The sequence below is a fragment of the Mesoplodon bidens genome, assembly GCF_964165515.1.
Source record: "Mesoplodon bidens genome assembly, chromosome: 7".
Lineage (NCBI taxonomy): Eukaryota > Metazoa > Chordata > Mammalia > Artiodactyla > Ziphiidae > Mesoplodon > Mesoplodon bidens.
The window spans coordinates 89920869-89945116 of record NC_138164.1 but is presented as its reverse complement, the minus strand read 5'-3'; the positions used below and the strand labels follow the sequence as shown (position 1 = coordinate 89945116).

The following is a 24248-nucleotide window of genomic DNA, read 5'->3' as shown; positions in this document are numbered from 1 at the left end:
GGGACTAACTTCTTAGAACTCACTCCTTTAGGGAGAGAAAATAAGCTTGGCTAGCTGCATCCCTTGACCCTGACTTTATTCTAGACAACTAACCCTTCCCCACACCTCTGCCCCAGGTTTGGGCATGTCCCTGGTCACAGCGATAGGTCCAGGGATAGGCTCATGATCTAGTTCAGGCTGAGACCCAGGTGTCCAACTTTTGTTTGTTTGAACAATTGGGAAGATAAGCTCTCTTTTTTTTTGGTGGATCCAAGGCTAGAACTTTGGCAGCCACCTGACTGTGTGGTGAGGCCTTCGTGGGGGAGCACACAGGGGAAAGCAGACTGCCTGGCGGTGGGGAGAAAGGCAAGTCCTGATACTGTCCCTGAGACCCTGGATCAAGCTGTACCTGACACAAACACTCATTGCTCAGTGAGGTGAGCTAATACACTCTACTTTAACTGAGACCAGTTTTCTGTTTGGAGCAACTGAGAGAATCCTGGCTAAGAGAGAAAGTCCAGATTTATCACTGGAGCCAAGGCCTGCCTTCCTATAGCTGTGTGGACCTCACGTGAGGTCCCAAATCACCAAAGCATGCAAGAGACAATGGTTCTCCCGTGTGCATGAGTATTTTCACATGTACGTGCAGCTGCGTTCAAGCAATGCCGTTTATTGACAGCACGTACATTTCTCAGACACAAAAATCTTTCTTTTTTGAATATCTGCCTGGCATGGACCTCATATGTCACAAAGACAGCAACTTCCAAGGTAATTACATAGATATCGTGATAATCATAGCAACCCAGCGATTCTGAGATGTCATGTCCTGCAGATCACTGCAGCTCAGGACACTGACGGCAGTATAGTACCTGCCCAGCTCTGTGTTTTTTACAGGGGCTTTTCTTTTGCTTGAACAGAGGGCTTCTTACCACACAACACATCCCATCAGTAGGTGATTCCCAAAGTTTTTAATTTTATGGGCCAGAAAAATGTCCAAAGCAGAGTACTGACATAAAGCTGCCAACTTTATTTTGCTAAGAACGGTTCACAAAAGAGATAAGACAAGCAACTGCCATCTACTGTTACCAACATTTCATAGGAGAAAGGACATTTTCACATGTCTGAAGGACAGAATAAAAGAGAAGCCCTTGAACAGAGCACATTTATCTTTAAGGAAAGTGCATGGCTGCGGGGACACTGTGCCTGATGGGACGCTCGCGCGTGGTGAGGCTGCCTGGGTGAGGGGCCTGCAGGGCCTAAGTCCAGTCCTCACTCTGCCTGCCGAGGCACGCGCCCTGCCCGGGCTGTGTCCACTCCGATGAAGGGGCACTTTTTTCTTTACACCAAGGGGCTGCCTGCTTGCCAAGCTGTGTACTGATGGGGCTGTGTCTGCCCAGAAAGGGCAACCTTTTGTTATCTGCGCAAAGCACTTCTGGAGCTGGCAGCAGGCCTGCACTACACTGTTCTACCGTAAAACATTTCACTGGGGGCTGTGCTTTAACCGGTGCCTGGCACGTAGTAGGTGCTCAATGAATATGCGTTCACTGACTGTTGAAGGGCCGACAGGAGCTCCGTCAAGGGTCGTTCCCGGACGGCAGGTTGACATGGGGGACCGTGAGGGCAGGCAGTCCCCCGCGGCACAGCCACAGGAATCATGGTTCATGTCTTTTCTCCTCTCACTAGTGTCCAAGCGGATGCGAGGGGGGAGGAAGATCAGTTCTCAGAGAGGACCAGACGGAAACCAGCTTTAAGTGCCTGCTTGGTGCCAGGTAGGACTTTGTACTGTTACCTCTTCAGCATGTTTTAAGGCTCAGGTAATGGAGCCTTTGAAGGGTTAAATAATATGCTCCAGGTCACCCAGTGGCGGAGTGAGGTTTTGACTGAAGAGTCCATATCGCTAGGGTTTGTGGAGAGAGTTACACTGGGGTCTTGCCCTCAAGAAGTGCTAAATGAATACAGGGACCTCTGTCCTGTATCCTTGGGAAACTGCCCAGTCATGGAGTTTGCGGACAGCTTCCCCATCTCACTTTTCAGCCTATCTGTCACTGCCACCCCTCCTCCACATCAGCTCCCTGCCCCCGTCCATCCTGTGTCTGATGGTCACAAACACCACGGCTCCGAGAGGATGTATGTACCACACATGTACGTACCATGACTCCTAAAGCCTCTGTAACAAATTGCCATAAACTTGGTGTCTCAGAACAACAGAAATGTATTCTCTCACTGTTCTGGAGGCCAGAAGTCCAACATCAGTTTCAATGGGCTGAAATCATGGTGTAGGCAGGGCTGTGCTCTCTCCAGAAGCTGTTAGGGAAAATCCGTTTCTTCCCTCAACCAGCTTCTGGAACTACATTTTTTTGGCTCATGGCCCTTTCCTGCATCTTCAAAGCCATCTTCTCATCTCTCTCTTCTTCCATCATCACTTCACCTTCCGTCTTCTATGTGAGGGCATAATCTCTGTTTCTCTCTTACAAGGATACTGGTGATGACATTCAGGGCCCAAGGAGATAATCTAGGAAAACGGCCTCATCTCAAAACCTTTAATTTAATCATATATGCCAAACTCTTACCACATGAGGTAACATTCATGAGTTCCAGGGATTCAGACCTGATATCACTGAGTGGTCACTATTCAGCCTACGACAGAGGGTCAGTGACTTGCCCAAGGTCAAGCAGCAAGTGCGGGGTTCAAATCCAGACAGACTTTCTCCAGACCACATCTGACCACCCAGCTCTCCTGCTGAAGACACTGGATGGTGTCTCTTCATTCATCCACTTGCTCAGTGTTTCCGTAGGAAGCCTCTGGTGGCGAGTCATGGACAAACCTTTCTCAGACTGATCTAAACATCAAGTTTTTCTGTTCGTAACTCAGGCGTGGGATTATTGGTTCAGGTAGCTGGGCATCCAGCAGTAGAGTGGGATTCATGGTTCTTATTGGAGGAGGATGAAGCAGGCTAGAATGATGGGAAAGCAAACAAAGAATAAAGTGGAGAACTTGAAGAAGAAAGGGCTCAAGAGTGAACAGAGAACTTGAAACTGAAAGACAATGAGTAAGTGGAAAACCTGTTTTGCAAAAGCCGTATTGTGATTTGACTGTTTTTGCCTGGTCATCATCTGCCCTTTCACCTGACTGGGCAGTTAAGCAGTTTACCCCCATCACCCACTCTCTTTGGGATCTGCCTATCTGCAGAGAGCATATGCGTGGCTTTCCTCTTTGCCGAAGGTTAAACCTGGCAGTGGGATGAAGCCTGTGGCTTTTCCAGTGATGCTTGTTCTCGGGGAAGACGTCTGTCTTGCTCTGGGGCTCAGGCTTAGGGGGCCTGTGGTAATGCAGCTCACATGTGGCCAATGAAACGTGAGCAGAAGTGATGTGGTCACCTCTGGGTGGAAGCTCTGAGAGTCGGTGTGAGGCTTGCCGTTCTCGCATTTTCCTCTCTGCCACCAGGATTGGCAACGGTCTAAGTGCTGGGTTCCATGAGTGAAGATGCCATGGAGCAGACTTTCAGCCGGCCCACAGTGGACATGTAATGGGGACCAGAAATAAACCTTTGTTTTTATCAGCCAGCAACATTCCTGAGCTGTTACTGCAGTATAAGCTGCCTGTCCTAACACAAAGCCTATTGTTACTGCACATCTAAGCCACTTTCTCCAGCAGCCCTATCAGGAAGAGGCTGACAATGACACCTCCATCTGCCCTACTCTTTTTCCCTTTTCTAAAACTCTGATGGGATAGAGATTATTATTTGGTCTCCCTTACACCCGGATAAGGGTCCAGACTGCAGAACTCCAGGTAATAATGAATCTTGCACCTCAGTCTACAAAAAGGAAGGTTGGAAGCATCCACAGAAAATGTATTGGTGAGTTCTGATGTTGTGAAGTGAGTGGAAAATTATTTAGATAAACGGATTAATCTGATTGAAATGGTTCCCAGATGTAAATGTCAATGAACCAGACGTGGTAATTCCTTGCTCATGAAGTAGTGTTAGTATGCATGTGATGTGAAGTTTATGTTAAAACACAAGCACAAGATTGCCTCTTGGACTGCGGATGGTGTAAATGGGATGGGGCCACCATGAATGGGAACTGTTTGAGTCAGATATGGTTAGCTCAAACAGGATGATGAGCGAGATTGGAGGTTCCTAGAATGTGGTTGTGAATCATGAACAATAAGCCAAGCCCAGAAATATATCTTTTGTATAGAAATTAATGTCAAGCTACCTGTAAACATCTGCTAAACAAATTCCAAGTGTGCTGGAGGTTTCGCTTCAGTGCTTCAGAATAACAAGTGTTGCCTTCAGAGGGAGCAATTGTCCTCTTACAATGTGTGTGTGTGATCTTAGGAGAGAGATAGTCATGCAGTCATGTTCATGTTTCCAAAATTGGGTTGCTGTTAAAATGTGTGTTCAAAGAAGTGTTCTGTGATTAAAAAACAAACAAACAAACAAAAAATCAAGGAAATACTGAGTTAAAGGAGGTTCTTCTCTATAGAACTTCTCAAAGGCTCTAATAGTTTTACATTGATTGTGATTCTTCAGAAGCATGCAGTAATCACAGCTTCCCAGACTTTTCTGACCATGGAACTCATAGATAGACAGACAGATTAAGAGATGGACAGAGGGATGGAGGGATGGAAAGATGAAGGGTGAATATGGGTGTAGATATATAAATATATTTCTCATTTCACTGGACTATTTGTAAATAAAGAAGCGTACTAAATGAACCTATAAGTATACCTTTGACTGGATAAACAGACCTCCTTTGATGTGAGCTCTTGCAGGGAAAATAAAATCAGCTAATTAGATTAGGATGCTTTTGGGTGCAGGAAGCAGACTTCCCTTTAAAGAGGACTTAAACAATAAGACTGTCTATTATTTCACATAAGAAATCTGGAGGCAGGGTGATTTCTGGATTGGTTAATTCAGCAGCTCTACAGTATTCTTATGAATTCTGACGTTTTGTTTCTTTCTGCTCTGTTTTGCTCAGCACAAAGGCAATGTCTCCCTCCTGATGGCAGGATGTTACTGCGGTTTCTGGCACTGGGCATATGCAACTCTCCACAGAGCTGGAGGAAAACATTTCCTCCTGGGTGGCTCCTTTTTCAGGAAAGAAATTCTTTCCCTGTAGCCACTGGTATGCTCTCTTTTAGGGTCACATGGCAGGGTTTGGGTTGCACACCTGTGCCTGAATGTAATGGCAGCTGGGAAGGGGAGTGTTTGCCATTTTGAGTCTCCATTGTGAGAGGTGGGTCCTACTAGCAAGGGGAAGTGGGGGGTCTCAGGAAATTTAGTAGGCAGGCAACCAGGGGTGTTTATCATACAATTGTGTGATCTAAGTGCATAGTCTGGGTTCTTCAGAGAAACAGAATATGATAATATTGTACTCACACATAGGCACACACGCACATACACTCACAAATAAATATATATACACACGTTAAAAAATGGAGGAAATACTGAGTTAAAGTTACAGAGGTGTGTGTATACGTGAGCCAATTTCTTATAATAAATCTCTATGTTTTACATATATGTTTTATATATACATGGAATTAGCTCACATGATGACAGAGGCTGAGAAGTCTCAAGCCCTGCAGTTGGCAGTTTCACTGACTTTTTCTCTCATATGCTGCCAGAGCCTCCGTCCCCTACAAATGCCAAGGGTATGTCTCTACTGATCCCAGGTTGTCATCCTCAAAGAATCAGGAGCTGAACTTTAAGCAGAGGTGGGCAAAAATCCCTCCAAGTTGCATAGACTCTTCCATGAAAACCACTCCTTCAGCCTCTTCTGCAGCCTTTCTCTCCACAGCTCATTCATTTATTTAACAAATATTTAATGAGCATCTGCTATGTTCCAGCAGTGTGCTAGACAGTGGCTCACAGATAATTGGCAGTTGGGCTGAACCAAAGGTGTCTATTGCTTTGGTGTTGGAAGACTGAACAGTCGGGCAGATTCTGCCTCTTCCTCAGACCCAGGTGCCAAGAGGTCACAGTGCTTGCTCTCCTGAAGCTTTGGCGGCTAAAGGGATGAGGACAGGAGGGATACATAAGGATTATGCAATGATGACCTCTGAGAGCAAGAACCATTGCTTCCATGTGTACTGCTCTCTACATTGGAGCTTCTGCTGGCTTCTGGCTAGTGTGCTATTTTGGAACAGAGGTGGATTAAAACAGATAGAGTTTCTCCCTCTTTTCTTCTTTTGTCTGCCTTCTTCTGAGATTTTTCTATCCATGCCTGGGCCTGAAAACACCAGAGGGTGGGGAGCTGAATCTTCTTCCTCCTTGTACCCCAACAAGACTGTTAAAGGAAAAACAAGCTTTGGGCTTCCCTGGTGGCGCAGTGGTTGAGAGTCCGCCTGCTGATGCAGGGGACACGGGTTCGTGCCCCGGTCCGGGAAGATCCCACATGCCGTGGAGTGGCTGGGCCTGTGAGCCATGGCCACTGAGCCTGCGCATCCGGAGCCTGTGCTCCACAACGGGAGAAGCCACAACAGTGAGAGGCCTGCGTACAGCAAAAAAAAAAAAAAAAAAAAAAGGAAAAACAGGCTTCTAATATTGGTCAACATTGCCAGTGATGTCACAGCTTAAGTTGGTTGGTTTCTAAATTCAGTGAGCATACTAAAGGTTACCTGCCATTAAACTAACGCTTGAGAATTCAAAACCCCATTGGTATGGTTTTGTGGATCCCAAGCTATAACATAGTATGTCCAACACAGCAGTTTTTCTGTGAACATGGGAATAGGTTGCTATTTCTGTACATGAGCACCAGACGAGATATTCGGCTTGTGTTTAGGAATCATAATAAATGCAAACTAGCTGTGTTTTCTGTTCCTTGTTTTATTTTAGCTAAGTGTGAACAGTTTGCTTGTATTTAAATAAGTGTGTGAATAATGTGAACTCACTGTAGAGGACATTGCTGATGAATAATATGCCAGCCATTTATACATCATGGAACATTTAAAAAATAATTTGAACTCATTTCTATTTTCCCCCCAACTTTTTATTTTGGAAAATTTCAAACCTAGAGAAAAGGTAAAAAACAATATAATGAATAATGAATATTCATAGGTCCTTCACCTAGATTCATCAGTTGGTGGTATTTTGCCACATTAATGTTATCTCTCTCCCTAATACACACACACACACACACACACACACACGGAGTGTACTCACTACAACAGGTTTTCACAAAGTGAATAAATGCCTGTAACAGGCACTGTGATAAGAAACAGAATATCATCAGCACCCTGGAATTCTCTCTTGGGTGCCCTTCCTCACATCACCCCGCGAGGGAAACCACTATCCTGACTCTTAATACCTAAATGGGTTTTGTCTGTCTTCCAACTGTATGTAAATAGAAACATGTTTTACATACACTTTTTTTTTCTTTTTTTTTTCTCAGCATATATGAACACATAGATTGACCTCATTTTTGTTTTTTTAAAACATACCTATCATGTTGTTCTGTTTTGTTTTGGTGTTTTTTGCGGTATGCGGGCCTCTCACTGTTGTGGCCTCTCCCGTTGCGGAGCACAGGCTCCGGACGCGCAGGCTCAGCGGCCATGGCTCACGGGCCCAGCCGCTCCGCAGCATGTGGGATCCTTCCGGACCGGGACACGAACCCGTGACCCCTGCATCAGCAGGCGGACTCGCAACCACTGCGCCACCAGGGAAGCCCTACATACACGTTTTGAACCTAGCTTGTTTTGTTCAACATTGTGAGATTCATCCAAGTTGTGTGCAGTACTCTTTTCTGTTTAGCCCTGTGTTTCGTGGTTGCTGCTGTTCAGGGCATTGACTGTTTTAAGAGTGCCCTGTGATCTGGACTTATCTGGTCATTTCCTCTGGATTAGACTCAGCTTAAACATTTTGGCAAGAACACGACAAAGGTGAGGTTGTCTGTTTCCCGTTGCATCTCACGAGAAGGCACATAGTGTCATTGTGTCCCTTGATCGCTGAGTGATGCTAAGTTTGATGGCTCCATTAAGCAGCTCTCTGGCAGATCTCTCCATTGTGAAGATACCTTCCCTTTTGTAATGAACAAGGACTCTTTGGGAGGACACTCTGAGATCATGTAAACCTCCTGATGGCCAACCAAAATTTTACTCAATGATTTTAGCATCTGTGGATGATCACTGCTTGAGTCAATTATTTCATTGAAGTTGAAATGATTAGGAAATTCTCTTAAAACTAAAACACTCTTTTTTTTTTTTTTCTTGCGGTACGCGGGCCTCTCACTATTGTGGGCTCTCCCGTTGTGGAGCACAGGCTCCGGACGCGCAGGCTCAGCAGCCATGGCTCACGGACCCAGCCGTCCCGCGGCATGTGGGATCTTCCCGGACCAGGGCACGAACCCGTGTCCCCTGCATCGGCAGGCGGACTCTCAACCACTGTGCCACCAGGGAAGCCCTAAAACACTCTTAAGTATGTTCACTTTTCCAATCCTCCAACTCTTGCAAATGTACAAGATGAACATGCAAGTTATTCTCTCTTTGTCCCCTGAATTCCACTTTCTGCCTTAACTGTTCTATTTTGTCACCCTGGGACGCTGACCCTGAACCCTGCACCACCTGAATTCCCTTGCAATTGGGTTTCTGGTTAGGTGCAGCCCATGGGAGAATGTTTACTGGCAAGACATCCAAGGGCAGGAGAAGAGAAAGGTCAGGGTGCCCCAATCCCCTTGCTTCAGCCCTCATTGCTGTCAGTAGCTGCACCCCTCCCTGATCACTTGAGTCCCCACCTGGTGACTCTCCATGGTGCAGCTCTCCTTGGCCCCAGCACCATGGTAATAGCTTCCTCCTCATCCAGTCTGGGTGCTTCAACATTTCTTTTCTTTTCTTTTCTTTTTTAACAACTTTATTAGAGTGTAATTGCTTTACAATGATGTGTTAGTTTCTAATATTTCTTGTTTGTGTACTGAATGCTGTCCACACTGCTACAAAGAGTCCCTTTATTAAAAATCTCCTTAATTAAACCATCTGAGAAATTCTGCTTCCTGCTGGGACTCTGACTGGTTCAGTGAATTTCACTCCACATTACCAGTTCTGATCTAAATGGTAGGGTTTTAATTTTGTTTCTGTCAATCGCCATCACTGACAAGGCTGCATTTGTCAGAGGAGTAAAGACAGTGTTCAGGGAGAGAAAATAAAAAAGGAAGGGCGGATCCTCCTGGCGTTGTAGGTCCTGGATCCCGGCTTCCCTCAGCCCAGATCCACTCTATTTCTTCCTCAGTTTCAATCCATGAACCAATAAGTTCACTTTTTTGGTTTAAGTCAATTTGTTTATTTACTTATTTATTTATTTTTTATTTTTGGCTGTGTTGTGTCTTTGTTGCTGTGTGGCTTTCTCTAGTTGCGGCTAGCGGGGGCTACTCTTCATTGCGGATCACGGGCTCTAGCTGCGTGGTCTTCAGTGGTTGTGGCATGCGGGCTCAGTAGTTGTGGCACGTGGGCTCTAGAGCGCAGGCTCAGTAGATGTGGCGCACAGGCTTAGTTGCTCCGCGGCATGTGGGATCTTCCTGGACCAGGGATCGAACTCATGTCCCCTGCATTTGCAGGTGGATTCTTAACCACTGTGCCACCAGGGAAGTCCTTAAGTCAATTTAAATTGAGTTTGTGTCATTGCATCCAAAAAGCCCTGATATTCGGGGATGGCACAAGGAGTCAGCAGTTTGCACGAGCAAAGAGATGAGAGGATCTAGAGACTCGCCACCTACGCTTCTATTTGCTTGAAGGGTGTAACACGGCTATGGCTCTTTACTCCTGTCTTGACTTTCTCTGGCTGCTTAAATAAAATACTGAATGACTTCCTATCTTCCACCTCTCCGGTGTCCAGTTCCTTGAAAACGACCTCTGCCTGGTTGTACTGGGAGCAGGTCTTCTCTGTGTCGTTCATTGGTCACAGGAAGAGCAGGCTGTAGGGAAACTTCAAGAAAGGACAGGCAGTGCCCTGAGGCTGGTAAGAGTGGGCACCATGACCACCTTGGGCCTTAAGGGGCAAGGAGAGGGGGCATTATTAAGCCTGGCCACAAAGAGGGCAGTGTAGCCACTTGATGAGAGCTGTGACCTCTGGGTAAGGGACACAGCCAGCTCATGGCATCTCTGTACTGAGGAAACCAGAAGAATAAACACTCCGGCCCCATGCACCTCTCTCCCTCCTATCTCCCGTCATTGCTCCCACTGGCCAAACTCAGCAGATCCCCCCAGTTTCTTCTTCTTGGCACAGAGCAGGGTGGAGAAGGGGGAATGGGTATGAAGCAGAGGGGCTTTGCTTCATTTCTGCTCCAAAATGTGGCTTCACAACCAAACACACCAAAGCCCCGATGGTCTACAAGATCAAGACACCTTAACCTGGCACTTAAGAGCCATCTTTGAGAGGAGCTATGTATTAGGGTAAAGAGCGAGGTTTTTCTGAATTTTTGAATTTTATTTTATCTTATTTTTTATACAGCAGGTTCTTATTAGTTATCCCTTTTATACATATTAGTCTATACATGTCAATCCCAATCTCCCAATTCATCCCACCACCACCCCTAGCCCCCACCGCTTCCCCCACTTGGTGTCCATACGTTTGTTCTCTACATCCGTGTCTCTATTTCTGCCCTGCAAACCAGTTCATCTGTACTATTTTTCTAGGTTCTACATATATGCGTTAATATACGATATTTGTTTTTCTCTTTCTGACTTACTTCATTCTGTATGACAGTCTCTAGATCCATCCATGTCTCTACAAATGACCCAATTTCGTTCCTTTTTATGGCTGAGTAATATTCCATTGTATATATGTACCACATCTTCTTTATCCATTCGTCTGTCAATGGCATTTAGGTTGCTTCCATGACCTGGCTATTGTAAATAGTGCTGCAATGAACATTGGTGTGCATGTGTCTTTTTCAATTATTGTTTTTCTCTGGCTATATGCCCAGTAGTGGGATTGCCAGGTCATATGGTAATTCTACTTTTAGTTTTTTAAGGAATCTCCATACTGTTCTCCATAGTGGCTGTATCAATTTACATTCCCACCAACAGTGCAAGAGGGTTCCCTTTTCTCCACACCCTCTCCAGCATTTGTTGTTTGTAGATTTTCTGATGATGCCCATTCTAACTGGTGTGAGGTGATACCTCATTGTACTTTTGATTTGCATTTCTCTAATAATTAGTGATGTTGAGCAGCTTTTCATGTGCTTCTTGGCCATCTGTATGTCTTCTTTGGAGAAATGTCTATTTAGGTCTTTTGCCCATTTTTGGATTGGGTTGTTTATTTTTTAATATTGAGCTGCATGAGCTGTTTATATATTTTGGAGATTAATCCTTTGTCCGTTGAGTTGTTTGCAAATATTTTCTCCCATTATGAGGGGTGTCTTTTTGTCCTGTTTGTAGTTTCCTTTGCTTTACAAAAGATTTTAAGTTTCATTAGGTCCCATTTGTTTATTTTTGTTTTTATTTCCATTTCTCTAGGAGGTGGGTCAAAAAAGATCTTGCTGTGATTTATGTCAAAGAGTTCTCTTCCTATGTTTTCCTCTAAGAGTTTCATAGTGTCCAGTCTTATGTTTAGGTCTCTAATGCATTTTGAGTTTATTTTTGTGTATGGTGTTAGGGAGTGTTTTAATTTCATTCTTTTACATGTAGCTGTCCAGTTTTCCCAGCACCACTTATTGAAGAGACTGTCTTTTCTCCATTGTATATCCTTGCCTCCTTTGTCATAGATTAGTTGACCAGAGGTGCATGGGTTTATCTCTGGGCTTTCTATCCTGTTCCATTGATCTATATTTCTGTTTTTGTGTCAGTACCATATTGTCTTGATTACTGTAGCTTTGTAGTATAGTCTGAAGTCAGGGAGTCTGATTCCTCCAACTCAGTGAAGAAACTGAGTTTTTTCCCCTCAAGACTGCTTTGGCTATTCGGGGTCTTTTGTTTCTCCATAAAAATTTTAAGATTTTTTGTTCTAGTTCTGTAAAAAATGCCACTGGTAATTTGATAGGGATTGCATTCAAGCTGTAGATTGCTTTGGGTAGTATAGTCATTTTCACAATTCCAGTCCAAGAACATGGTATATCTCTTCATCTGTTTATGTCATCTTTGATTTCTTTCATCAACATCTTATAGTTTTCTGAGTATAGGGCTTTTACCTCCTTAAGTAAGTTTATTCCTAAGTATTTTATTCTTTTTGTTGCAGTGGTGAATGGGATGGGATTGTTTCCTTGACTTCTCTTTCTGATCTTTCATTGTTAGTGTATAGGAATGCAAGGGATTTCTGTGCATTAATTTTGTATCCTGCAACTTTACCAAACTCACTGATTAGCTCTAGTAGATTTCTGGTAGAATCTTATCTATGTAATCCCAGCTGCATCCCTGGACAAGAAACCTAACCCATCTGAGCCTCATCTGTAGGTGGGGATATTAATGGTCCCTCCCTTGAAGGTGTGTTTGAAGATTAACTGAGCTAATACCCGTAAAGTGCTTAGCACAGAGCTGGATACCCAGTGAGAGTTTCGTCAAGGTTCACTTTTTTAATAAATTTATTTATTTTATTTATTTATTTCTGGCTGCATTGGGTCTTCGTTGCTGCACGTGGGCTTTCTCTAGTTGTGGTGAGCGGGGGCTACTCTGCATTGCGGTATGCGGGCTTCTCATTGCGGTGGCTTCTCTTGTTGCGGAGCACGGGCTCTAGGCACGTGGGCTTCAGTAGTTGTGGCACACAGGCTTAGGTGCTCTGCGGCTATGGGATCTTCCCGGACCAGGGCCCGAACCCGTTTCCCCTGCATTGGCAGGCAGATTCCCAACCACTGTGCCATCAGGGAAGCCCAAGTTTCACTTTTATTTAATATTGTTATTACCTTTGCACTTCCCTCTGGAGAATCTCAAGGTAGAGCAAATTTCCCCAGAAACTACCTTGCAGTAGAAAGAATATTGGCTTTGAAACTGGAACACTTGGGTTCAACTCCTGCCACAATATACGTTCTTCCTCACTGTGACCTTAATTCTTCTGAGCCTCAGTTTCCTCACTGTACAATGGAGCACAAATACCCACTTCACAGACTTATGAAGACCAAAGCAAATGAGATAAATGTACAAGAAAATGTTTTCTAAAGTGCAACTGCATTCTGCTAATGTATGGAATTATAATCATTAACCCAGCAAAGAGTGTTCTGTGGCAAACACTTTTCTGGTGATTTTCCTTCCTGCTCTCTTGTTGACTCAGTACATGTCAATAGATGACTCCATTTTAACCTAAATGTCCCTTGCCCAAGCTAATTGCTAATTTAGACTTAAACTGTTCTCAACTCACGATTAGAATTCAAACCTTGGAACTCCATTAGGGATGCATAATGCTACACTTTCCTTCACTGAAATTAATCAGCTGCAAATGATTAAATTACTATACATAGTGTGAAACACAACAAAGCTGTAATTTTTATATAAATTCCGGATGTTACATTATTTCCCTTCAGCACTGACATCGGAATAATTCCTCCACAATCATTGCTTTGTCTTCTGTAAAATAAAATTTAAAAAACCCATTGCTTTTCAATTGTACCAGGGTCTGCGTTCAATATTTAATATGATTAATGTTTACTGTATTTGTTGTGGGGTTGTCTGCTAATTGTGGCGTTAAGCCGCACCCCCTTCATCATCTTTGGGGGCTGAGGGATGTTGGTTCAGAACCACTGTTTGAGGAAAGTATCAATTAAAATTCAGCTCCGTTGAGCACATGAATCTTTCTTGTTGTTTGTTTGTGGTGCCCGGCATATCTGGTGGCAACTTTCTCCTCCTCTCCCCCTCTCCTCGCTGCAGGAACAGATTGAGATTCTAGGCAACTTCTCAGTGAGCGTGTAGCCTGTGGGGAAGCCCCAGGCTTGCTCAGCAAGCATGCGGGGCCAGGGAATCTTGCTTGCAATCCCAGCAGTGCGCTTCTCTGGCAAAACCCTCCACCGCTGGAATGAGACAGGTGATTAAAGGAAGGTCTGGATGTACGTGAGGCAAGCAAGGCATCCCAGAGCTAAATCTGAGAAGGCAGCCCATGTGTGTACATGACCCGGGGAGCCACTTCAGACTCCTTAAATTTTGTGTCCCAGCCACCTCCCTCTTAAGGACCACACTTCCTTACATATTGCACCCCAGACACCTCACTCGCATCCCACTCCGATTAAGGAGACCTAGTTGAGAGTCAGGGAACCTGAATGGCGACACAGTGTGCCCTGGCATCACCGTGATGGACCTCGGATCCGCCTCTTAACCTCTCTGGGGCTTTGCTTTCTCATTTGTAAAATAGGGATGATCATCTCTGCTGGGCAGATTTAGGATTGAGACAGTGCTTTGTCAACTGGAGGATGCCGTCCAAACGTCATGAGTAGCGGGCATTTCTCTGGCTAGCCTGCCCACTGCCACAGGTCCTCTGGTTTCTGCCTCAAATCCCCTACAGCTTTTCTGGGGGAAGCCCTAGGCAAAATCTTGAAAATGCTGCCAGCCAAGGACTCTCAGCCCCCAGATGGCTTCCAAAGCCCAGAGCGGGTGTCTCCACGGTTGCTGCTGCTCACAGCTCATTCTGGATGGCGAGGCTCCATTCTTCTGCTGGCTTTAAGGCCCAGTTGTGCCAGCTCTTCCTGGGCCACCGCAGTGGTGGAGTGATCTCTTCTCTTGCCCTCCCCCATCCTTGTCAATTCCGAAGGACAACTGCCTTGCTCTCCCAGGGTCTCTCAAAGAATATGTGGACAAACTTCTCTTGGTAGCCTTGTTCCCTCTGGAGACCATACACATGACCAGGAAGGCTGGTTTCCAAGTCTTCTCTCTCAGAGCTCTCATTCCTTCCCCTCATCTCCCTCACCTCTGTTGAAACTTGCACCCTGATACATGATCACTGCTTTCCACCCAAAGCCTGAGTTCCACACTTACACTTGGCCTCACTGAGTACTGACTGGGTACCCTCTGTTTTGGGGGTACACAGAGCCTGTCATGGTCCCCACCCCAAGAGCTCACAACCCATGGGATATTCCCTCACCAAGACCACCTTAGAAATTCCTCTCCGCATTAACGGATTCTCCTTTCATCCTTACTGGGAATAGGCTTCCTCCCAGACTGCCAGCAGCTAGAAGGTGGGGATCCCACATATTTTTGCCTCCATCAGCTACAGAAGAAGAAGAACAAACCCTGTGCCATTTTGACATCCATTTGTCCTTTCAGAATTGGGAAGAGATTTCTTCTTAATTGGTTCATACATTCTCCACTGATTTCTTGTGCCAAAGGAGGCATATTTATAAACAGGCTGCCCAGTTTGGCCAATGGGCAAAGGGATGCTCAGATGAGGGTGGGATTGAACATTACACCTTGACCTAGAATTGATACTCAGCCAGGGTGCACCAGCATGTCCACACAGGTCATTAGCATGCTGAAATACTTCTGTAGCAGTTGGTCAATAGCCACCTCCAAACGCCCCTCTGCATCCCTGCTGCCCAGGTCCTCTGGGTCCCCTGGATTTCCCTACAATCCAACAGAAGGGGCCTGGCCCCCCCCAGGGGTTCTTTAGACTCTGCTCCAGCACTGGGGCCAGGGTTCTTTTCCATTGGCTGGTGCTCCTGCCATGCTGGTTGTAATTGGTCTGAAGATCGTCCCAACCCTTGCAGCTAACTAATCACGCAGCTGTCCCCCAGATAGCCACTTCAGAAGCTGTGACAAGAAAAGCATTGGGTTGTTTAGGACCTGTGCAGAAGAGGAGAGTGGAGTGTGGAATTCCGGAGTTTGGGGGTACCTTGAAGCCTAGGCCTGCTTGCTCAATCTTACTGCCCTCCTGCAGTTCCTCTGGCATCCTGGCTAAGACCAGAACATCCCACCAATGAGAGCTGTTCTGGGACATGACTCAGTATTTGTGGGGCAACAGTCAAGGAAATAGCCATTTCAAATTTATCCTATTTGGGCTTCCCTGGTGGTGCAGTGGTTGAGAGTCCACCTGCCGATGCAGGGGACACGGGTTCATGCCTGTGTCCGAGAAGATCCCACATGCCGCAGAGCGGCTGGGCCCGTGAGCCATGGCCGCTGAGCCTGCGCGTTTGGAGCCTGTGCTCTGCAGCAGGAGAGGCCACAACAGTGAGAGGCCCACGTACCGCAAAAAAAAAAAAAAAAAAAAAAATTATCCTATTTTACCATGCAGACTGCTTGTGGGGAGAGAGAACATTTTTTGCCTCCTGCCAAAACAAAGTCCTTTGTGTGGGTCAAGCAGCCTTACTCTGACCCTGTAGCTTCAAGATAATACTGACCTCTCTATGGAATATATTTTCATTTTCGACATTTGAGAAATCCATGCACAACACTAGCGGGAAAGAAGGTATGGTACCTATATACCATGGAATCTATATACCATGGAATATTACTCAGCCATAAAAAAGAACGAAATAATGTCATTTGCAGCAACATGGATTGACCTAGAGATTGTCGTACTGAGTGAAGTTCTAATTAAAGTCCAAACATGTGGTATAAACGCAGTGGACACATATCTTCGTTCTGGCACTTAACCGTAGAAAACCACTTCTACCCTATACTCCTGGCTTAGATGTGGCTCGGATAATAGAATCTGTTGGAGAGAGTGTATCTGCTTTCAAGAAAGGTGACAGAGTTTTCACTACCGGCACGATCTCTGGGGGCTACACAGAGTATGCTCTGGCAGCTGATGCCACTGTTTACACGCTGCCATAAAAACTGGCCTTGAAACAAGGAGCTGCCGTCGGGATGCTGTATGTTACTGCTTATCGAGCTCTGCTGCCCAGGGCCCGTGTGAAAGCTGGAGAAAGTGTTCTGGTTCATGGGGCTAGCGGAGGGGTTGGAATAGCAGCATGCCAGACTGCTAGAGCTTATGGCTGAAAGGTTTGGGCACAGCTGGTACTGAGGAAGGACAAAAGATTGTTTTGCAAAATGGAGCCCACGAAGTGTTTAATCACAAAGGAGCTAATTACATTGATAAAATTAAGAAATCTGTTGGTGAAAAAGGAGTGGATATGATTACTGAAACGTTAGCTAATGTAAATCTTAGCAATGACTTGAATCTTTTGTCACATGGAGGATGAGTAATAGCTGTTGGCAGCAGAGGTCCTATTGAAATAAACCCACGGGACACCAAGGCAAAGGAATCTAGCATAATAGAACTTGCTCTCTATTCATCCACCAAGGAGGAATTTCAGCAGTTTGCAGCAGTCCTTCAAGCTGGAATGGAAGTTGGTTGGTTGAGACCAGTAATTCGTCCTCAGGATCCATTGGAGAAGGTGGCCCAGGCTCAGGAAGGTATCGTTCATAGCAGTGGGGCTGTTGGAAAAATGATTCTTCTCTTAAAATGTTAATCCTTCTACAGATCTGCGTAATTAAAGTTTCTTACCTCAGTTTTACGTATGCTAAAAAAAAAAAAGAAAAGAGAAAAGCTTTGGGTTATACTTTGAAACATACTAAACATCGTTAAAAAATTATTTCAGTGACAAAAGTCTTGTTACTAGACAAGATGAAATTTCCCCTGAGTGGACAAACTCTAGTTTAGCAATCTCAAACTGCCCCTTTATCCTCATGCTTTCAGAAAATAATCACAGCCAACAAGTACTGAGTACCACTCAATGCCAGGCACTGTTCTAATTGCTCTATGTGCAGGATCTCACTGAATCCCCTCTGCAACACTGTGACTTGTAGGCATTTTTATTATCATTTAACAGGTGGACACTAAGATTCAAAGAGTTTAGGTAATTTGTTCAAAGTATCACACTAGAAAGTGGCAGGGCTGGGACCCAAACCCAGACTGAGTGACTCCAAAGCTCTTAAACTTGAAGCTAAATGACTTGGTATATACTCTCATACGTGTTAGTTATCTTCTTCTTGCTGTTGTTATATAATCTTCACCATTCTAGCGCCCTTAGGAATGCCTCTGTGTGTGTGTGTGTGTGTGTGTGTGTGTGCATGAGAGAGAGAGAGAGATAGAGAGAGAGAGAGAGAGAGAACAGGAATGGACATCTGTGTGGTGATGTTGTATATACACATACAGTTATTGCCAGGTCCCTGTTCCCCATCATTTTACGTGGTTCCTTCTGATTGCCTGGGTTGTCTAAGATTGAAAGCTACTCTATGTCAAGGGCTTTGATTCACTTACTCAGAACCCATATGGGTGCCACATGAAAGCCAGTCCTCTGTTAAGGCCACAATAGTAATAAGTCCTCTGTTAAGTACCACAATAGAGGAATAAGAATCAGTAAGTGAAAACTTCTGGGACCAGGCAGGAGGAGGCTGCTAGCTCTGTCCCTAACTCTGTTCCTCCTTCCCTCCCTCCCTTCCTTCTTTTTCTCCAAGTCAACACCAAGAAGGGCACTGGAGGCTTCTTGAAGAGCCTGTGAGAAATAGCAGTGAGGACTCAGAACATTCCATGTCTCCAGATGTGTGCATCTTTGTGGGTCTGGGTGGAATGGGGACCATTTTGGTGGACTCTGATGGCTTTTTTAAACCCTGAATTCCATTCAGAGTAGTTTTCTTGGGGATAGACAATTTAAGATGTGAAACAAAAGTCAAAAAGATGAAGTGGATCTGTTTCCTCTAAGGACGGTTCCCCTTCCAGACCAGGCAAAGGCCGTGCCCCGGCTGTAACCCATTCATTCGCCTCGGGGTGTCCAGGCCTGGAGAGACCCTGTCCCCTTTAATCTCTGGAGGCTGGTTAGTCAGGGTGCCAGGCTCCCTGCCCTCCCACCCCCATGACTGACAGTGGTCCAAAATGTACATCATCTTTTTGCACAAGGTTTGCTGTTCATTAAAAAAATCACCTTTCTTGTGGACAAGAAAATTACCTTTTTTTTTTTCACCTTTGAGCTCAAAATCTCACTTATATCAGGGCTTGGACGAGCTGCAAATCCAGTCCAATCCAGAAATGCCCAATAAAAAGACTAATTTGAATTTTGCCCCAGACCAGATTATGGGGAGGAAGTAAGTGGAGGGAGGGACCTAGAGTCTATCACTGCATTTCTAATTACGTTGTTTCTCCTAGTGTGGGAAAAATGGAACCCTGGGCCAGGGATCTGAGTGCAGGCAGCCCCTGTGTCTGGGTGGTTTCTTCCAAGTGCCCCTCCCCACCAGGCAACAATGCCCTCTGCTTCATGAACACCCTGGGCCAGGACCTAGCAGCAAAGCATCTGAGACTGTGTTAAACTGGAGAGAAACCCAGCCAGAAGTTGACATCGCCATTGCGCCACCTGCTGGAAGTTTGGAAAAAGACTCTGAAATTCATGGTTTGGCTGTAACTAGTAACTTCACAATCCTAATGATTATTTGTAATTCTCATTTCATCTTATTACACAAGTTACACATGTTTTTGAAGACAATTTAAGAGGTTCATACAATTAAAACAAAACATAAAAATCACTCACAATCCTGTCACCCAGAGATTACCATCGTTTATATTTTGTTGGCTTTCCTTCCATCCTTCCAGTCTTTTTTCTACTTAGATATATGTAAATTCATATACACTATTAGTCTCATTAAGTACACATTATTCTATAGCCTAATTTTTAGGATTAACAATATGTCTTTAATATTTTTGCATGTCATTAATTATAATCTGCAACGTGACTTTTGCTTAGCAATTTTTTATATCTTTATATCATAATTCTAGGTCCTCTTCCAGTGTGTTAATTACAGTGTGGTCTATGCTTTGAGTTTTTACTAAATCTAATCTTCCCCCTCCCTTTTCTCCCCTTCTTTCTTTCTCCTGCCTTCCTTCCTCCTTTCTTTCCTTCCAGGTTTTTGTCTTTACTTGTTTCTTTATTTTCCCTCCAATAGTAGAGGTCCACAGCAGATGTTGTTTGGGGCAATTCTTTGAAGTATCTCTGGCCTCCCTCACCCCTTCATATAAGGGGATCTAGAGACTTCCTACTGAACCCTGGATCTCTCCTCTGGGTGGGCTCTGCTGTCCCTGCCTTGGAAGACAGGACACTTTAAACTCTGAACTGAGGTGAGCAAGAAAGATGGGATCCCAACCTAGTGCCTCCTGCGGTGTCTAGAAAAACCCCTGAAAACTAACAATTATGATCACTTACTCTGTGCCAGCCAGGCTCCATCATAGAACATTACATGAATTATAACAGGCAATCATCATAAAACCCTTCGGAGATAGAGTACCTCTCCTTCCTTCTTTCCATTCACTGGACAGCTGAGGACACCAAACTTGAGAAAAGCTAATGAACTTGTCCAAGCTCACCAGCTATTAGTCCCAAACCTCAGTGTGCTATGATTGTCTATTAAAAGGAAGCAAAACAAAAAAGATTTCCAAATTCTCTTTGAAAAATTCGAACATCAGGTAATGTGGGTTTTGTTTCCCCACAGCAATAATCAGCTCAAGCAGAGTTGTGGTGTCCATACCAGATTAGCATGGACTGTTCAGTTGGACCATCTCCACCTTTCGTGTATTCTCCCTACAACAGAGGAGGGATGTCTACTGCCAACAATACTGTGGGGTAGGCTGGCTTCATCTAACAGAACAAGGGAACTTACAAAAAGACAGCCATAGGCTCAGGGTTTATAATTCCTGGCTCTCTCTGTCTGAGAAGCAGGCTGTACCTATGGCTTCCCTGATACAACCCCTTATCTCTCCTATCCATGAGTATGGGGATGGATTTTGAGGGTGCTAGACCAGGAAAGGAGGAACATAATTATAGACCAGAGTGAAATAGTTGCTATGGGTCCATTGGAATAAGTGTACCACATGGACACATGTGGGTGGTTGCATTAGATTGGTTGGTTGACTGAAACCAGAAATCAATAGTGACTTGTACTAAATGAAGTTGATATACTATTGAACAGGCATTGGCAAACTTTTTCTGTAAAGGGACAGGCAAGTAAAAGTTTTAGACTTTGCAGACCATACGGTCTCTGTTGTAGTCACTCATCTCTGCTGTTTTAGCGCTATAGCAGCCATAGACTGCTGCTCTATGTAAATGAACAGGTGTTGGCTGTGTTCCAATACAACTTTATTTACAAAAAAATGGTAGTTTTCTTTACAAAAGCAGGCCATAGTTTGCTGACCCCAATAAAGAAGGGATACAAAGACTTAGGAACAGGAGCGTTAGAGTGCGTTTCTCCTTTGCAAGCCATGCACTGGTTAAACTAGGTGGATTCTATTTTCCAGAGTTGATTCACCCGTACATCATTTCTCTACTTTCAGTGACTTTTTGAAAATGGTCAAGATAAGATTTCTCCCTGGAAATGACTTGGGATTGGGGATGTGAATGCAGATTTGGATTCTCTGACCTGGGTTATTTTCTAAGCTGTGTTAGTGATTGGATTCCCAGAGGATCAGAATTCTCTCTGGGTCTCCACATTTATCAGGCTGATTGAGCCAGTGGAAGCAGAATCACCCCCAGAAGGATTGTGCCTGTTGGGTACCACTGTCCTCCAAATGCTTCCTACAAGGGCCTGGCTGAACAATGTCATTTTAACACAGCAATTTCCAGGCATTAAGTCAGGTGAGAGGGAGGTAAAAAAAAAGGGGGGGGGCTTCCCTGGTGGTGCAGTGGTTAAGAATCTGCCTGCCAATGCAGGGGACACGGGTTCGAGCCCTGGTCTGGGAGGATCCCACATCCTGCAGAGCAACTAAGCCCGTGCACCACAACTACTGAGCCTGTGCTCTGGAACCCGTGAGCCACAACTATTGAAGCCTGTGCACCTAGAGCCTGTGCTCCGCAACAAGAGAAGCCACCACAATGAGAAGCCCACGCACCGCAACGAAGAGTAGCCTGGGCTCACCGCCACTGGAGAGAGCCCGTGCGCAGCAACAAAGACTCAACGCAGCCAAAAATAAAATAAATAAAAATTTTTTAAAATGGTTCAAATAGAAAAATTTAAAAAAAAAAGACTTAAAAATGCAGAAGTCTGAGAAGCCGAGGCATCTCTCATAAGTCTGGCGACTGCAGATTCAGGGGTTAGGCTCAGAAGATGAGAAAGTGGGTGAGAAGAAGGCCAGCCAGAGAGACAAAGACATCAGGAGTGTTTGTGTTTTACTTGGTATATCTGGTGGTGTGTGTGGTGTAGAGAAGAGAGGGGAAAAGACTCTTACATGCTAGCTTAGTATAGGTAGACAAAATTCTGTAAAGTTAGAGAAGAAGAGGACTTAGGAATCCAGGAATCCCCTCCATTACAGGGAACTCCCCCTCCTCTGCCTGTGGAAGACACAGCTAGATGATTATGGCGTTCATTTCCAGTGAGCACTGAAGTGGTCTCATATCCTTGTCAACACAGCACTCCAGGCAGCCTTCCGCAATCTGTCAGGGTCAGAACTTAATAATAATAACAATAATTATAGCTAATAGTTATAGAGCATCTGTTATGTCTCAGGCACTGGGTTAAGTGTAGTTTATGCATTATCTCTTCTAATCCTCACAATGCTACAAAGTAGCTGCTGTTATTCTCCCTCTTTTGCTCAAGATGAATTCCATTTTCATGTCTCAGATTCAGTCCAGATGCCTTATTTTACACAAGAGGAAATTGAAACTTAAGATCACATTGTAGCAAGTTGTAGAACTAATGAGAACCTAGGTCTGTAAATACCCAGTCCATTGTCCCACATGGATTCCTCGGTGGATGTGGTACGTTAGCAAACAGGCTAAGCTAACATAGAAACCCAAGAACACAACGGTTTAAATAAAGGAGCATTTTATTTATCTCTCAATACATGGGCCTAAGGTGAGACGTTCAAGACTGATGGGATATCTCTGCTCCATCAGATAATTCAGGGACGCAGAATCTTTTTTTTTTTTTTTTTTGTGGTACGCGGGCCTCTCACTGTTGTGGCCTCTCCCGTTGCGGAGCACAGGCTCCGCACGCGCAGGCTCAGCGGCCACGGCTCACAGGCCCAGCCGCTCTGCGGCATGTGGGATCTTCCCGGACCGGGGCACGAACCCATGTCCCCTGCATCGGCAGGCGGACCCCCAACCACTGCGCCACCAGGGAAGCCCCAGGGGCCCAGAATCTTTCCATCTTTTTGGTCCACCATCTCCTCAGGTGTTGTCTTAGGAGAATTGAGGCTGGTTCAGTTCCACATCCGCCTTCCAGTCTAGGAGAAGACAGAAAAGTCCAGGGCATGTAGTTTCAACTTTAAGGAGATAACCAAAAAGTTGCACACACACTCCCCACATTCCAGTAACCTGATGTTAACGTGTGACTTCCAACCCCACACCCCTCCCAGCTGCAAGACAAGCTGAGAAATAGAATCTCTTACTAGGAGGGCATGGGTCCAGCTAAAACTCAGGAGTTCTAATTACTAAGAAAAAGAGTCAAACAGGTGGTGAGTAGCCTAAAATTGTAGCCTGTCTATTGACCTTGGTAGAAGTCAGAATGTCGGAGCTTTTGACTAGCTTTCTTTCCCAGAGTCTGAAGCTGCAGTGTCCAAGATAGCCATGGGCACATACAGCTGTTAAAATGAAAATTAAAGTTAAATAAAATGAACAATTTCGTTCCTCAGTCACAATAGCCACATTTCAGGTGCTCATTAGCCGTGCGCAGCTAATGGTTACACATTAGCCAGTGCAGATAAAGAATACTTATATCACTGCAGAAAGTTCTATTGCATAGCACTGGTCTACAGACTGTGGATCCAAACGTAAAACACCATGAAGCTTCCAAGCCTCTCTTTGTAAGGAAACTGGAGTTTTACTTACCAGAGAGCATTGTAAAAGGAGATGGAAATCGTTGAGGGATAAGGCTTAAAGATTCTACTCTGGATAAATTCCTGAGACTGGAGAAGTTGAGTCAAACTTGAAACTGTGAGATATGGTCAGGCCTGATTTTTTTAGCTGCTGTGTCCCAGGAGCTACCCCTCCCTTTTTGGTATCAGTCACTGTTGTCACAGATAATTCCGCAGGACACGGAGAGAAGGTAGAAACCTTGGCAGGAGTTTGTGGCTAACATAATCCTAGTCTTCCCAGAGGTAGCAAATTAAGGTCTCTTGTAAACATTTGTTGTTTTCACCTGCCCAGTGTCAACCCACCCTTCTCTTTTTTTTTTTTTCCGGTATGCAGGCCTCTCACTGTTGTGGCCTCTCCCGTTGCGGAGCACAGGCTCCGGACGCGCAGGCTCATCAGCGGCCATGGCTCGGGCCCAACCGCTCCGCGGCATGTGGGATCTTCCCGGACCGGGGCACGAACCCGTGTCCCCTGCATCGGCAGGCAGACTCTCAACCACTGCGCCACCAGGGAAGCCCAACCCACCCTTCTTTTGGTAACAGCAGCCGTATTTTCTCATAGAGAATCATGCTCCCCTTTTCAGTGCATGTGGG

At 45.1% G+C, this 24248-nt stretch overlaps 1 pseudogene across 1 annotated transcript; it reads left to right on the top strand.

The window, feature by feature from the left end:
• Positions 1–16359: 16359 nt before the first annotated feature.
• Positions 16360–17295, top strand: LOC308620820 (zeta-crystallin-like; annotated as a pseudogene). Its single transcript has one exon. The product of its transcript is annotated as a zeta-crystallin-like (transcript).
• The last annotated feature ends 6953 nt before the right edge of the window (positions 17296–24248 follow it).